The sequence below is a fragment of the Leopardus geoffroyi genome, chromosome D1, assembly GCF_018350155.1.
Source record: "Leopardus geoffroyi isolate Oge1 chromosome D1, O.geoffroyi_Oge1_pat1.0, whole genome shotgun sequence".
NCBI lineage: Eukaryota > Metazoa > Chordata > Mammalia > Carnivora > Felidae > Leopardus > Leopardus geoffroyi.
The window spans coordinates 108,770,025-108,779,179 of record NC_059329.1 but is presented as its reverse complement, the minus strand read 5'-3'; positions in this window follow the sequence as shown (position 1 = coordinate 108,779,179).

Genomic DNA, 9,155 nt, shown 5'->3' with positions numbered 1-9,155 from the left:
GGGCCTGAGCGGTGGGCGGAGCATATAAACGGGGCGTGGTGTGGGGCGGGCACGGGGGCGGGGCGTGGGGCGGGGCGGGCGGGGTCTAAGCTGCGCGGAGACCAGCTCTAGAGCAGCCGGGGCCAAACGCTCGGTGGCCGGGCGCCGCCGGTTACAAGGTGCGCGGCCCTGGCAGATCACGCAAATCTGAGCCTCTGTGTCCTTATATCTAAAATGTGGGTGGTAGTAGAGTCCACCTCCCAGCGTTATTATGGGGATGAGAACTTGGGAAGGAACAGGGGATGGAGAAAAGGCATGGAGGAGGAGAGATATCCCCAAGCCAGATGCTCTCTCCCACCAGCCAGTGGGGGGCTCCAGTATCCAGTGAGGCATCAGTGTTTGTGGAATGGCCTAGTGACCAGGGGAGAAGCACAAGGAGACAGAGCTCCTGAGAATCGATGGGGGGAGGGGGGTGTGGAGTGAAGCAAAGGTCCAGGGGAGGCCCAGAAACCCTGTAGCAGGGAGGGAAGAAGCTGTAACCCCAGGAGGAGAGAAGAGTGGAGAAGGAACAGCCCAGCAAGTCCAGAAGAGGCCAGAGGGCCAGGAGGGGCTGCTGCCATCAGACCTGGCTCTCTGGTCTACAAAGCCAATGCCTTTTCCCAGCTCCCCAGTGCCACTCAGAAGAGTCTCATTGTCTCCCTTTTCTTCTCCAAGTACCTGGAGGGACAGTCACGCAGAAGGAGGGTTGGACAGGGTGTTGGGTGCTCAGAGCAGAATAGAAATAACAACTAGAGATCTTCCTGTGTACCTTCTACAGGAAGACAAGACAACATTGTAAATATGGAATTTGCAGTATTAGGAGGTAGGGGGCTTACTATCACTGGAGGGGAGCCAGCAGAGGTCTCGAATGCCAGAGTGGAGAGTCTAGAACTTTATCGTACTGGAGAGGTGAGCCAGAGCCTGAGCTGTGTGTTTGGGGTGTGAAATGATGGAGCGGTGACACTTTGGAGGTATGGGTGAAGGGCCTTTAAGAACACAGGGTTCACGTGGTGGCATGTAGCCAGCGGCACATTCTCTTGGCAAATGTTTGGTCTGTGCAATGCAAGGGGCCTCGCCTGGAGATGTAACAGGTGCAGAAAGGGAAGACCCCTGGGCTGGGGGAGATCTGGGTGTCCCTAGTGCACGGAAAGACAGCAGGGAGGTAGGGGCCAAGTCTGGAACAGGCTGGGCAGGGCTGCACCAGAAAGCTTAGTTACAAATGAAGAATCAGAAAAGGGAAGGTCCCTACAAATTCTCTGTTAACGAACCCTGCTTCTTCAGTGCAACTCAGCACAGGGACGCTGGCATCTTAGGAAGGAGACAGTGTCCCTTTCCCAAGTTCTCACCTGGTGCCCGCCCTGCCCTCACGTCGTGAGCTTCCGTGTCATCACCTATAAAATGGGGGTAACGCCAGTTGCCCATCACTGCCCTGTGAGGGGGGACTGGTGTTCTCATGTGCAGATGAGCACCCTGAAACTCTGAAAGCCGACGCAGTAGGAAATGGCAGCCTGCGCTCTGGGCTGCTGGCTGCCTCCCTCGCCAGCCAGGACAAGTCCGAGCAGCCCTGCAAGCGTCCGGCGACCTGTAGACGTCCTGGGGCAGGTAGGCATGGGTTCTGCAGACCACCAGAAGGCCAGCTGCTCCAGAGGAGCTACAATAAGAGGTCAAGCAAGCAGAACCTCGAGGTGGATGTCGTGGGTTAAATCCCATTTTATGGGGTCTTGAACAAACCACTCCGTGCCTTTTCCTCGTCTAGAGAATGGAGACTAGAAAAGTAACTAAGCGTTCGCCACTGTGGTTAGGAGATGTACTTGGCCCCAGGTAAATAGCATGCCACCAAGGGAAATGGAAGGCCTGGGAAAGGAAGTTGTCGACAAGACTTGTGGCTTGAATACAACATAAGAAGGGAGAAATTGGAAAGGCTCAAGGATTGAAGTGATTTATTAACCAGAGACCTTCGGAAGATGACGCTGGAGAGGAAACACAAAAACTCCACCAAAGCAGGCAAATTAAACCCTCAAACACGATGCCTCTGACAAGGCGGAGCAGAGGGAAATAAAGCTGGAATTACAGTCAATGTTAGGACAGTATTTTTGGTCCTGCGATACGTTAAGGTAACAAATTATTTTTATTTTCTCCATGAAGCTGAGGGTTCTTTGTTCCCGCTGTAATTTTTTGTTTATTATTGGGAGAGTAATATTCCTCTCCTTTCATTAAAGAGAAACATTTTTCAGTTACTCAGTTGATACGAAGTTGTAAAAATCCTTTGGTTTTGTGTATTCAAGCGATAGTCTGCCTTCAAAGCTTCCAGAGTCGGGTTGAGGAGAACTTCTGGCTTTTAGGAGCTGCTGGGGGGAATTAAGTGACACGGCTGTGGTGAAGGACAACGTGGCAACACCCGTTACCCTGTGCCCCAGTAATTCTGCTTCTAGAAATGTATGCGACACAAACCCTCATTCTAGTATGCAATGATTTATGCAAAGTTGTGTAGTTGAGAAAACCTCGATTATGGAGCCAGACTGCCTGTACCCCAGCTCTCCTGCTTCTGAGCTGTGTGACCTTGGGCAAGTTACCTACTCTCTTTGTGCCTCAGTTTTTTCATCTGTAAAATGGGTAGAGTAATAGTATTTACTCCATGGGTGAGGTAGGCTGAATGAAGCCCGCTCACAGGTGTCCACCTCTTAATCCCTGGACCCTGTGACTATGTTACCTTATGCGGGAAAAGGGACTTCACTGTTGGGATCAAGTCAAGGATCTTGAGATGGGGCGTTTATCCTGGATCATCCATCCGCGTGGGCCTGATGTTGTCACAGGGGTCCTTCTAAGTGGGAGGCAGGAGGATCACAGTGAGTAGTAGGAGGTGTGCCTGGGTGGGGGTGGGGACAAGAGGGTGGAGCCAAGGTGGGGGGAGTGGGTAGCCATCAGCCACAGAATGCAGGCAGCCTCTAGAAGCTGGGAGAGACAGAGTCTCCCCGGCAGCCCTCAGAAGGGACACGGCCCTGCCAACACCTTCATTTCGGATTCCTGACATCCAGAACTGTAAGGTAATAAACGTGTGTTGTTTTAAGCCACTCAAGTTTTGGAAGCGAATAGAATAGCGCGTTGTGAGAATTGGAGTCACTATATGTAATTGCTTCAGTGCAAAGCATATGTAGGCTGAGTGTTCAGGGGCGGACAGCTCTTCTGTGGATCATAGGGCTGTTCGTAATAACGGAAGAGTGGAATAATCCCAATGTCCATCAGGAGTTGAGGGATTCCACACTCCATCCGTACCACGGAACCACGGCCATGGCCAATAAGGCAGAGGCTACTCTGTAGGTATTGACGTGGAGACGCGATAATGTCAATGACAGGGACGACGATGATGATGATGTAACCGCTGTTTTCTGAGTCCTCCCTGCGTGTTACACACTGAGCTCAGCCCTCTCCCTCCTTCCAATCCTCATAACAATATGTGGGATCGGGTTCAGGCTGAGGGAAACCACAAAGTAATTTGAACAGGGAAAGTTTAATATAAAGAATTATTAACTAGAACAGGGGATTGGAGTAACAAGGGATCGGCTAGTAAGAAGTTAAGGGAACTCGGGCGCCTGGGTGGCTCAGTCGGTTGAGCGGCGACTTCAGCTCAGGTCATGATCTCTCGGTCTGTGAGTTCGAGCCCCACGACGGGCTCTGTGCTGACAGCTCAGAGCCTGGAGCCTGCTTCGGATTCTGTGTCTCCCTCTCTCTCTCTGCCTCTCCCCTGCTCGTGCTCTGCCTCTCTCTGTGTCAAAAATAAATAAACATTAAAAAAAAAAAACTCTTTTAAAAAGTAAAAGGAACTCTAAACACGACCAGACTAGCAGATGTAAGGAGCAGCCCTCATCCCCAGGGCCGAGACAGAGCACTTCCTCCCCTAGCCAGAAGGGCTCCCATCCAGCCCCAGGTCTGAGATCCAGACCTCGTTGGAGAGGGAATGGCCGGGCCGTGGCTCATTGGGTAAGTGAAGTTGCTGAAGCACAGCACAGGCCCCATGGAACTTACTGGAAAGCCATCCTTTAGCGTGCTAGGGAAGAGGCCCTCCACTACTCCCAGGGTGGGAGTGGGGTGCTAGGGGAAGCAGCGGTTCTAGCTGCCTCTGCTGAAGGAGCCGGCTGCTGGAAAAGCTGTCCCCATGGCAGGAGCTGAGCTGGAGAAGTTAGCCCTGCCGCATCACCACCAGGAGGTAAAGCCTCTTCCTCAAGAAACGGCTGCTGGCGCCCTCTAGTGGCAAAACTCAGCATTGTTCCATCTGGCAAAGGAAAATAAAGGGCCCAGACCCATTTCCACAGAGCGGACAAACATGATGAATTTGGAGCCCAGAAGCAATAAACACCCGGCACAGAACCATTAGTTCCATTTTCGCAGATAAGGAAACGGAGGCACCAGAGAAGGGAAGCAGCAGCAGCGGCCCTAGGATTTGCTTTGCTCTACAAAGTGTTTAGAAAGCAGGTTGCGATGTTATTCATGTTATGGCATTGTGGTAATAACCCCGCCAACCGTGAACATGCACAGACATACTCTCCAGCCTGGAAAGATACACACCAAATGCCAGCGGTTCCCTCCAGGGCACGGAGATTACAGGGAATTCTCCTTGCTGTATTATTAGGTTTGAGCAGTATGAAATCGCTGATCGTGTAGGTCAAAAAAATAGTGAAGGTGGGGCGTCTGGGTAGCTCAGCTGGTCAAGCGTCCAACTTTGGCTCAGGCCATGATCTCACGGTTGGTGAGTTTGAGCCCCACAAGGGGCTCTCCACTCTCAGCACAGAGCCCACTTCGGATCCTCTGTCTCCCTCTCTCTGCTCCTCCCCTGCTCTCTCTTTCTCTCTCAAAAATAAATAAAAACATTTAAAAAAAGAACGAAAAATAGTGAAATATTGGAAATTTTATACAGCTCAATATAATATTTCTGTGATGTGATCTTTGAAGTTTTTATGGGCGTGAGGTGCTTTTACAAACAGAAAATTATATATGTACATATGTATACACGTATACATACACACATATACATGATAAATGTTGGTATTACTTACGTGTGCTTCGGAAAGTCCTTCTTCTGGCTTTTGCCTGTAGGGGTATCTGTCCCTCCAATAAAATAGAAACTTTAAGCTTAGCTAACAGGGATCCAAAGACTTCAGGGGAAAATATTTGTCGTTCAACCCGCCGTGAGGTCGCAGGAGCTTCTTGCCAATGACTCGTGCTTTCATTCTTGACATTTTCCCATATGAAGAACCTGTCGCTTGTGTTCTTTCTACTTATTTTATATCTAGGTCATGAAACAGAAAAGCTGTTGTGAAACAATAATGGCTCTTATGCGACAGTAATCAAATTTTAATTTTAGAAAGGATTTGACTTGTGCTTTGTCCTAAGTCTGAATACTGAGAATTAAAGGAGACACTCCAATGTCTGCAAAAACATGAGAATAACTTCAAGGCAAAAGTTACTTTGTGTCCTTACTATTGCCATTCCCCAAAATGGTTACGTGGGTTTTTGTTTTTTGTTTCGCAAACACCATACCCAAAAAAGAAGCTGCTGGTGGTTCTCGCCTGTTGTGTTAAGCAGCATAATGACCCCACCCTCTCCCCCTCCTAATGTCCGTATCCTAGTCCTCAAACCCTGTGAATATTACATGAAAAAGGGGAAATTAATGCTGCAGAGAGAATTAAGTTCATTAATCAGCTAACCTTGAGTATCCTAGATTATCCAGGTCGGCCCAATGTAATTACAAGAGTCCTTGAAAACGAAAAAGACCCATCTAAGCAGAATATACATTCTTCTCAAATACACATGGAGTGGTGTTCAAGATAAACCACGTGCTCAGGCAAAAAATGAGCCTCCATAAATTTAAAAGCATCGAAATAACACAAAGTGTGTTCTCTGAACACAGGTGAACGAAATTAAAAATCAATCATAACAAGAAATTTGGGAAACAAATTTGTGGAAATTAAAAACGACACACTCCTGGGGCGCCTGGGTGGCTCAGTCGGTTACGTGTCCCACTTCGGCTCAGGTCATGATCTCGCGGTCTGTGAGTTCGAGCCCCACGTCGGGCTCTGTGCTGACGGCTCGGAGCCTGGAGCCTGCTTTGGATTCTGTGTCTCCCTCTCTCTCTGTCCCTCCCCCGCTCCCAAAATAAATAAATAAACCTTAAAAAAAATAAAGAAGACATGCCACCTGCCTCAAAGAGTAAAGCCAAAATATGGCGGAATCTTCGCCCATCACGTCCACCGTGCGGCGTCTCACCCAACCCAGAGGACCCGCACGTGTACCCAGAGCAGACCCGGGTGTGCGACAACGGGCCCACTTCTCTGCTTTTGGCTTATCTGATGACGCTTGCCTGTAGACAAGAATCTTTCCCGATAGGTGATTCCTGTGGGGAGACTTGGAAGGAGCCCTGGGTTTGAGATGAGCAAGATCGGGTCAGGAAGCGGGCAGATCAGGCAAGGCCCTCCGGGAAAGGACTAGAAGGAATAAAAGAATCATCTAGAGTACAGTCAGAAGGGGCTGTGGCGTGTCTGGTGAGGGCAGCCTGGTCGGGCCTGACTGGGGGCCGTGGGCAGTGCAGAGACTGTGTTGGGGGGTAGAGAGTCAGGAATGAAAAGAGAGAGCCAAATAGATCTATCTCACGTAGACGCCGAATATTGACCCCTCAGAAACCCTTGCTGGAAGAGTTTCCAGAAGGGCTTTAGGAAGGAGGGCCTTGGGCCCAGAAGGGCGGAACAGGATTCGAGAAAGCCAGAGACACTGGCACAGGAGTCGGTCAGGTGAAATAATAATCCCTACCCATAAGGGACAGCCGATTAGCATGCACGTGGGGAGACGGAAAAACGAGGTGGCCAAGAGGCAGGGGTGGCTGGGATTCTTCTGTTGGGGGGGGGGGCGGGTACAAAGCCCGCAGTTAGCGGTGCTGTGAAGCGCCCTGCTTCCAAATGCAAGGGGATAACAAAAGATTAGAAATAGTACGCGTTTGGAAGCAGCAGAAAGACAGACAAAGGAATCAGGAGAAGGTGGAGGTGGGGGAGGGTGGGGAGCTGGAAGGACCCACAGCGGAGGGGGGTGTGGAGCAGGTCAGCCCAGAGGACCGTCTGGAGTCGAGGGTATGACCCCACAGCCAGCCAGCCTCCGGCCTCCTGCCTCGGGGTGATTTTCCTCCTGTCCTCGCATGCGTGAGCCCCAACATGTCATTGAGGCTTAACTCAGACGCCTTCTCCTCCAGGAGGCCTACCTCCCACCGGGCCCATGAGGCCCTTTTCCTGACCCCCGGGCACCTCAGCTTGTACCTGAGCTCGAGTCAGAGCTGACGGCGCGGGCTCCCTGAGCCCGGGGCCTGTGCCTGCTCCGTCGCCCGCCGGGGGCCACAGTTCACTGGCGAGCGTGTGCAGAGAGTGTGAATGGGTGTGTGCAGGCTGCCAGGCTTCAGATGCCAGCTGCTGACTGTCGGTAGTGTGTGTGTTTCTGTTAGGAGTGAATGAGCAGGGCTAGTGCCGGACGTGACAGGGTGGCGGGGTGAACCACAGCCTGGCATCAGGTCACACAGCCAGTGCCGAGGCAGGGCTTGGGGGCGGGGAGGGCCCGTGGGACCAGAACACAGGGCTCCAGGAGGCTCAGAGACCAGGGCAACTTTATTTATTTATTTGTTTGTTTGTTTATTATTTTTTTAATGTTTATTTAATTCTGAGAGAGAGAGAGAGAGGGAGAGAGAGCATGAGCCGGGGAGGGGCAGAGAGAGAGGGAGGGGACAGGTTGGGCCTGCGGGATGTGGCTGGAGACGCCAGAGGGAGACACGGGAGCAGGCAAGGAGGCCCTGGTGCAGGGAGGGGGGCACCCACGTGGGCGTGTCCAGCCCAGAGCTGAAATGGGGGTTTGAGACTCTCCGAGGGGGAGGCGTCACACGGCGAAGCTTCTGGCGGAGGGACAGAAGGTGAGGTCCGATCATGCCCCTGGGAGGCCTTCCCCGCCCCCGCACCTCCCTAGCCGGCAGCCGAACCTCTTCCTTTCCCTCCGGGCCACCATCTGGGTGGTCCCTGAGCCGGCGGATCTCACCACGGCCTATTTCTGAGCACCCCAAGTGCATCCGTTCTGATCACCCCGAACGCGTCCGCTAGGCCATCCCACGGGCCTTTCGGATGCGAATCCAACGCTCACCTCACTGTCGTCACCTGCCCGGGGAACCTCTCAAGCGCTCCTGCCTGCTCCCCTCCGGCTGTCTCGCGGAAGGCACCTTGTCCCCTGCACCCCACCCCCCCCCCCCGAAACCGGAAACCAAAGGCCTTCCTCACAGCCATTCTCTCCCTCGGTCCCAGCCTAAGTATCTCGTTGCCTCAACGCCCCTGGTCCCCAGACCTCGGGTCTTTCCTCCCTGACGTTGTGGCCAGAATCAGGTTTCACCACCTGCTCCCCGAGCCAGCGCCCTAGCCTCTCTGGTGTTCTAGGACCTTAACCATCGGCTTCCAAGCGGCCGCTCCAGCTTCTTCCTCTTCTCCGCTGCCGGCCCTGCCCCCCACCCCCCAAGAAGGGCAGCTTTATTGATGGACAATAATCAAACCGTTTGAGGCGTACAATTTGATGAATTTTGACATCAGTGCGCGTCTACGAAAGCAACGCTACGGTCAAGGCAACAAGCACGTCCATCATCTTCAAACTTTCTTTGTGTCCCTTTGTAACTCCTTCTTTTTTTAATGTTTGTTTATTTTTGAGATGGGGGGGGGGGAAATTGAGCGCAAGCAGGGGAGGGACAGAGAGAGAGAGAGAGAGAGGGAGACAGAGAATCCGAAACAGACTCCAGGCTCTGAGCTGTCAGGGCAGAGCCCTAGGCGGGGCTTGAGGCAGGGCTCAGACTCCTGAACTGTAAGATCATGACCAGAGCTGAAGTCAGACACGCGACCGACTGGGCCACCCAGGCGCCCGCCCCTTTGTGACTCCTAATCTGCTGTTATTTCAGGTTAGTTTTTATCTTTTGAGAATTGTTTAGAAATGGAGCCAGACTGCGTGTACTTTTCAAAAACTGGCTTCTCTCTCTCAACAGTTATTTTTAAACTCCTTTATGTTATTCCATACGTCAATGGTTCATTCAAGATTTAAAACTTCTGGGGCGCCTGGGCGGCTCAGTCAGTTGAGTG